This window comes from Magnolia sinica, chromosome 11 (assembly GCF_029962835.1).
Source record: "Magnolia sinica isolate HGM2019 chromosome 11, MsV1, whole genome shotgun sequence".
Taxonomy (NCBI): Eukaryota; Viridiplantae; Streptophyta; class Magnoliopsida; order Magnoliales; family Magnoliaceae; genus Magnolia; species Magnolia sinica.
In genome coordinates this window covers 16,706,695-16,713,176 of record NC_080583.1, presented here as the reverse complement: position 1 = coordinate 16,713,176, position 6,482 = coordinate 16,706,695, and positions in this window count along the sequence as shown.

Below are 6,482 nucleotides of genomic sequence, written 5' to 3'. Positions count from 1 at the left end.
AGAATTCACATGGCAAAGATCAAAGGAAACTAAATGAGAAATGAAGAGAATCAAAAATTTATAGTGAAGAAGAATCCTGAAAATTGTCCTTAAAAAAAATATTCTGAAATTCCGGGGCTAAAAAAACATTATTCTGAAAAAGTGCCAGAATGGACTTCAATTCGATCGAAGACACTTAGATAGAATCGAAGGTACAATCGAAGCCAGTTCGTTTCAATCGAGAATTTTAGGATTTTTCATGTCAAACTTGCTGGACATTTCTGGATGATTTTTCGATTCTATTGAAGACCCTTCGATAGAATTGAAGCATTACACAATTTTTTTACTGACTGCATAAATTTGAGGAGGTTTGCATATTTTTCTAACTTGGTGCGAAAGTTGGAGTTCCCCAACTATAAATAGGAATCCCCATGATACTCCAAAGTATCTTCTAGTGTTTGGAAAGGTTTCAAGGAGCATAGCACAAGAGTGGAGCAGCCGCTAAAAGTTTTTCTTCTTCCCTAGTTTATTTTTTATGTTTTGTTCAAGAGATTTGATTTCAATTTTGTCTATGGTTGGCTAAACCTCTTAGCTAGGGCTAAGAGGTGAAGCTTGTAGCGTGTTTGGATGATTATCTTGCTTTGATTATTGTTTTATTGAACTTCATTGATTTCTAGTTTTAGTTTAAGGAATATTTTCAGTTTTATATGATTTATTGTGACTCAAATTATAATAGATGTTGTGATAGCTTTAGATATCTTCTTTTCCTATTTTGAGATTGTGAGATTGGTAAATCCTGTTGTTCACCGTCATCTCCTGGGCATGGTAGGGTGATGGAATCCCTTCTAATCATCACAATTCTCCTCCATTAAGAATTAGGTCAATAAAAAGTTCTGATTTGATTTAAATTGCTTTATCTTCCAATTGGATAGGAAAAGACTCTAATTCCAATTGTGTTCCTTAAATCAAGGTAGCATCTTGATAATTACAAGTAGATCGTTGGCACCCTAATTCCCATATTTAAATTCATAAGTTTTAATCAACATTATTCACCATTACTCTCAATTATTCATACTTTAATTTAGATATTTTTATAGTTCTAGTTATAATTATTTTTAGAATACGTACAAATTTAGTCCCTATGGATTCGACCTCAGTCTTACCTAATTATTACTACATCGCGACCCTACACTTGGGGTTGTGAACATGGATTGCATATGACAATCCAAGATCGGGTCTAGATGCAACCCGTATGGACGATGAATAATGCAATCAAATTGGCTAGCCGAGTAGAAGTGCAACTTGAGCGCCCCAACACATGAACATATCCTATCAGTAGGGTCACCGCAGCGGGTCCATCCTAAAGAACCTCATAGGATAAAGGGAAAGAACCTATAAGAGAGCGCACTTAACCTCCTACACTCACAAATTGAGATCAGGGAAGTGGGTAAGTTAGGTCCCAAAGGGGCATAACAATTGCTACTAATCCGAGCAGGATCCCGAACCCCTATGATTGGCCAAAGCCTGACCATTGTTATCCTTATGGCCAACCAGGTCACCTATCAAACACTTGCCTCCAGCAACAAGTGGCTACCTCACCATCAATGATGGTAGTGCTGAAAACATTGATAAAAGCTCATATGTTGATGGATTGGAGCAGCCATAGGTGATGAAGCGGATGAGACACATTGGGTTCCTCAGGATCATGACGAGTCGCTCATCGTGAGATGACTATTATATGCCCCAAGGAAAGTGATATACCCACAATGACATAAAATCTTCTGAACTAGGTGTATAGTGAATAAAAAATTTTATGATGTTATCATCGACAGTGGGAACATTGTCTCTAAGGTCATGGTGGAGAAATTGCAACTGAAAGTGGAGCGTCACCCCTCCCCATATACAATCAGTTGGATTCAGAAACTCAGCAAGACGAAGGTAACTAAACAATGCACTATATATGTTTCAATTGTCAAACATTATAAAGACCAAGTGGTATGTAATGTTATTAACATGGAGGCCTGTCACATTCTACTCAGTCGGCCATGACAATCCGATCATGATGCCACTCATAAAGGGCGAGATAATGTGTACATTTTCATTAAAGACGGTCGAAAAACCATAGTAGCCCCTATGGATCAGAGGGGCCACCCGAAACTTATAAAGTGGATGGTCTTTTTCTCTTAACCATGTGGGACTTTGTAGAGGAATTTAAAGAGACGGGGCAAGCCTATGCATTAATTGTAAATGAGAAGGATCTTCAGCCCACCATCATTCTTGAGAAACAAAAATCCTTACTGTATGAATTTAAAGAAATTTGGCCTAATGACATTCCTGATGGATTGCCTCCCATGCGAGTTATTCAACACTATATTGACCTTGTCCCTGGGTCCAACTCACTCAATCGTCCTCATTATCAGATGAGTCCGAAGGAGTGCAATATTCTACAAGGGCAAGTAAAGGAATTGATCCGTAAGGATCTAATCCAAGAAAGCATGAGCCCATGCATCGTACCAGCCATATTAATTCCTAAGAAAGATGGGAGTTAGCACATGTGTATCGATAGTCGGGTGATCAACAAGATTATCATAAAATACAAAATTTCTATACCATTCCTAGATGATATGTTGGATATGCTTGAGGGTGCGAAGTTATTTTCTAAATTGGATTTAAAGAGTGGCTACCATCAAATTCGAATACAGCCGGGTGATGAGTGGAAGACAACTTTTAAGACCAATAACGGGTTATATGAATGATTAGTCATGTCCTTTGGTCTTTCGAATGCGCCTAGTATATTCATGAGATGAACCAAGTTTAGAAGCCATTTATTGGGTGGTTCGTTGTGGTTTACTTCGATGACATTTTGATATATAGTTAGGACAGAGCAAGCCATATAGAACACCTTAAGCAGGTTCTTCAAATACTCATCAAAAACAAGTTGTATCTCAAATTTTAAAAAATGTAGTTTTTTTAATTGTAGCCTACTATTTTTGGGCTTTATCGTTCATGTTCCAATTCCAAAAATATATAAAGAAAAAAAAACTAATATAAAATGAGAAGAACTCCATCCAGAGTTACAACATACCCAAAACAAACTCTTCCCAGTCCACATGTTGAGGTAGTCTAACAATTTAAACTTCCATATTCTTTGAAGTATCGTGAATAAGCTATGGTCCCATAATCACATTTCACTGCTTTGATTTCTAGAGTTGAGCATGAGCCACTGGAAATTTCATTCTATTAATTTCAATCTATTAAATTCATCTACACACACTACAAGAAATAGCGCTTTTACCGATGGAATTTTTGCCGATTGGTAAAAGTAGTGTTTTACCGATGAATTTTTTTCATTGGTAAAATGACACTTTTATAGACGAAATATTTTTCGTCAGAAATAATGTTTTTACTGACGAAAATTTTCGTCGGTAAAACTATTATAATTTTTTCGATAGACAATTTTCACGCTATTTTGAAAACTTTCGCGGTAAGAGTTTTACCGACGAAAATTTTCGTCGGTAAAAACATTTTTCTTGACAAAAAAAAATTTCGTCAGCAAAAAACAACTTTTACTGATGAAAATTTTCGTCGCTAAAACTGTTATATTTTTAATATAGAAAAATTTCATGATATTTTGAAAACTTTCGCGATAAGATTTTACCGATGAAAATTTTCGTTGGTAAAAATAATTTTCCCAACGAAAAAAAATTTCATTGGCAAAAAACCACTTTTACCAATGAAAATTTTCGTCGGTAAAACTGTTATATTTTTAAGATAAAAAATTTTTGTGCTATTTTGAAAACTTTCGTGGTAAGAGTTTTATCGACGAAAATTTTCATCGGTAAAAACATTTTTCCCGATGAAAAAAAAAATTCATCAGCAAAAAACCACTTTTACCGATGAAAATTTTCATCGGTAAAACTGTTATATTTTTAAGATAGAAAATTTTCATGGTAAGAGTTTTACCAACGAATTAAAACTATCGGGAATAACGTTTTTACTGACAAAAAATTTTCGTCGGTAAAACACTACTTTTACCGATCAAAACTTGTTTCGTTGTTAAATATTTTTCCTGACGGCTGAAAACCATCGGTAATAATGTTTTTACCGACGAAAACTTTCGTCAAGAATAATGTTATAATTTTTAAGTTGGAAAACTTTCCCACTAAGAGTTTTACCGATGAACCAAAGCCGTCGGGAATAATGTTTTTACTGATGAAAACAATTTCGTTGGTAAAGCTTATGTTTTACCGACGACACATTTCATTGGGAATAATGATATAATTTTAACTTAAAAAATTTTCCCGCTGCCTTGAAAAGTTTCGCGGTAAGAGTTTTACTGACGAACCAAAGCCGTTGGGAATAATGCTTTTACTCACGAAAAAGGATTTTGTCGGTAAAAGCCTTTTTTTCCTGACGGATGAAAACTGTCGGTAATGTTTTTTATCGATGAACAAAAACCATTGGTAAAGGTAGTATGTTTTTGTGTGTGTGTGTGTGTGTGTGTGTGTGTGTGTGTGTGTGTTTTTTTTTTTTTTTTTTTTTCATATCATATGAGTGGAAAATTATATATATATATATATATATGTATGTATGTATGTATGTATGTATGTATGTATGTATATAATTAAAAGGTAATATTTAAATGATTTGTAATTTCACATGAAAAAGAATATTGAGAAGTTTAGAAATTTTAACTATGTTTGAGAAAAATTTTGAGAACAAAATAATGCTTTTGAAGAAAAAAATTGGCATTTTGAAATTTTTGAGAAAAAATTAAAATATGAGAAAATTTTTGAGATTTTGAAAATAAAAATTCAGAATTTGTATTTTAATTTTTTTTTGAAATATTTTATAATAAAAATATTATTTTGTTAAAAGAGTAAAAAAATATACATTTAAAAAAAAAATGTTATTTTTAAATGGAAATTGAAATTTATCTGTGAAAAATAAAATTACTAAATTATTAGGCACATCCACTAATTGAACCTTTAACCATTTTTAGACAATCTAATCAGTTCAGATTGAAGAGTAAATAACTTTAGATGTTGAAATCAAAATTCACTGAAATTGTTGATCAATCTTGTATGCCTAATATCTTTCTCATATGTAGCCTGATTGAGGCGAGTAACTAGTCAAATTGAGAGTATTGATCAGTAAAATAGAGTGAATGGACCAGACATGTAAAATGGGCCGAATACTTTGGTCAAAATTGTGACCCAACTTACTGACCTCGTGAGAACCTAAGAATTGATGTTAGTAAGTTTTGTGGGCCCCATCATGATGTGTGTCGAACATCAACACCGTGGATTTGATGTGTCCCCTTTAGGTTATGAGATATCTCAAAAATCATCTGTATACGAAACTCAAGTAGGTCATACCATCTAAAACTATGTGAAGACATTCTAAAAAATATAAAAGCCCTTAGTGGGGCCCACATGAGTTTTAGATGCGGTTGAAACTTAGTCTGACCCCTCATCCAAGTGGGACACACATAATGAGTGGGTTGGATATGTGAATCACATTTAGGCAGGCCCAATATATGATTATGAATGTTTTAAGGAAACCCTTCTCCACTACATTTAGGTGAGTTACTCGTTACCCTTACCAGAGTAACCTCTGTGGGGTCCACTGTTATTTACTTATTTTAGCCACTCCATTCATCCATGTTAATAGATAATTTGAGGTCTAAAGAATAAAAAGGAAGCATATCCAAAGCTCAAGTGGACTACACCACAGGAAAGTGTGATTGAACCTCTACCATTTAAAATTTCTTGGAGGCCATAGAAGTTTTGGATCAAGCTGATGTTTGTGTTTTCTATTCATTCATATATTTTTGATATTATGAATAAACTTTAACCGTTTTTGGACAATCTGATCAGTCCAAATTGAAGAGTAAATAACTTCATATGTTTAAATCAAAATTCACTCAAATTGTTGATCAATCTTGTTTGCCTAATATCTTTCTCATATGTAGCATGATCGAGGCGAGTAACTAGTCAAATTGAGGGTAATGATTAGTAAAATAGAGTGAATGGACTAAACTTGCAAAATGGTTCAAATATTCTGGTCAAAATTGTGACCTAACTTATTGACACCCTGAGAACCTAAGAATTAATGTTAGTAAGTCTTGTGGGGCCCATCATGATGTGTGTCGAACATCAACACCGTGCATTTGATGTGTCCCCTTTAGCTTATGAGATATCTCAAAAATCAACCGCATTCGAAACTCAGGTGGGCCATACCATCTAAAACTATGTGAAGACATCAATAAAAAATATAAAAGCACTTAGTGGGGCCCACATGAGTTTTGAATGCGGCTGAAACTGGGTCTGACCCCTCATCCAAGTGGGACACACATAATGAGTGGGTTAGATATGTGAATCACATTTAGGTAGGCCCAATATATGATTATGAAAGTTTTAAGGCAACCCTTCTCCACTATATTATGTGGTGTGGCTCACCCAAGTCATGGATTGACATTCTTCGTACCATTCAATGCTTTT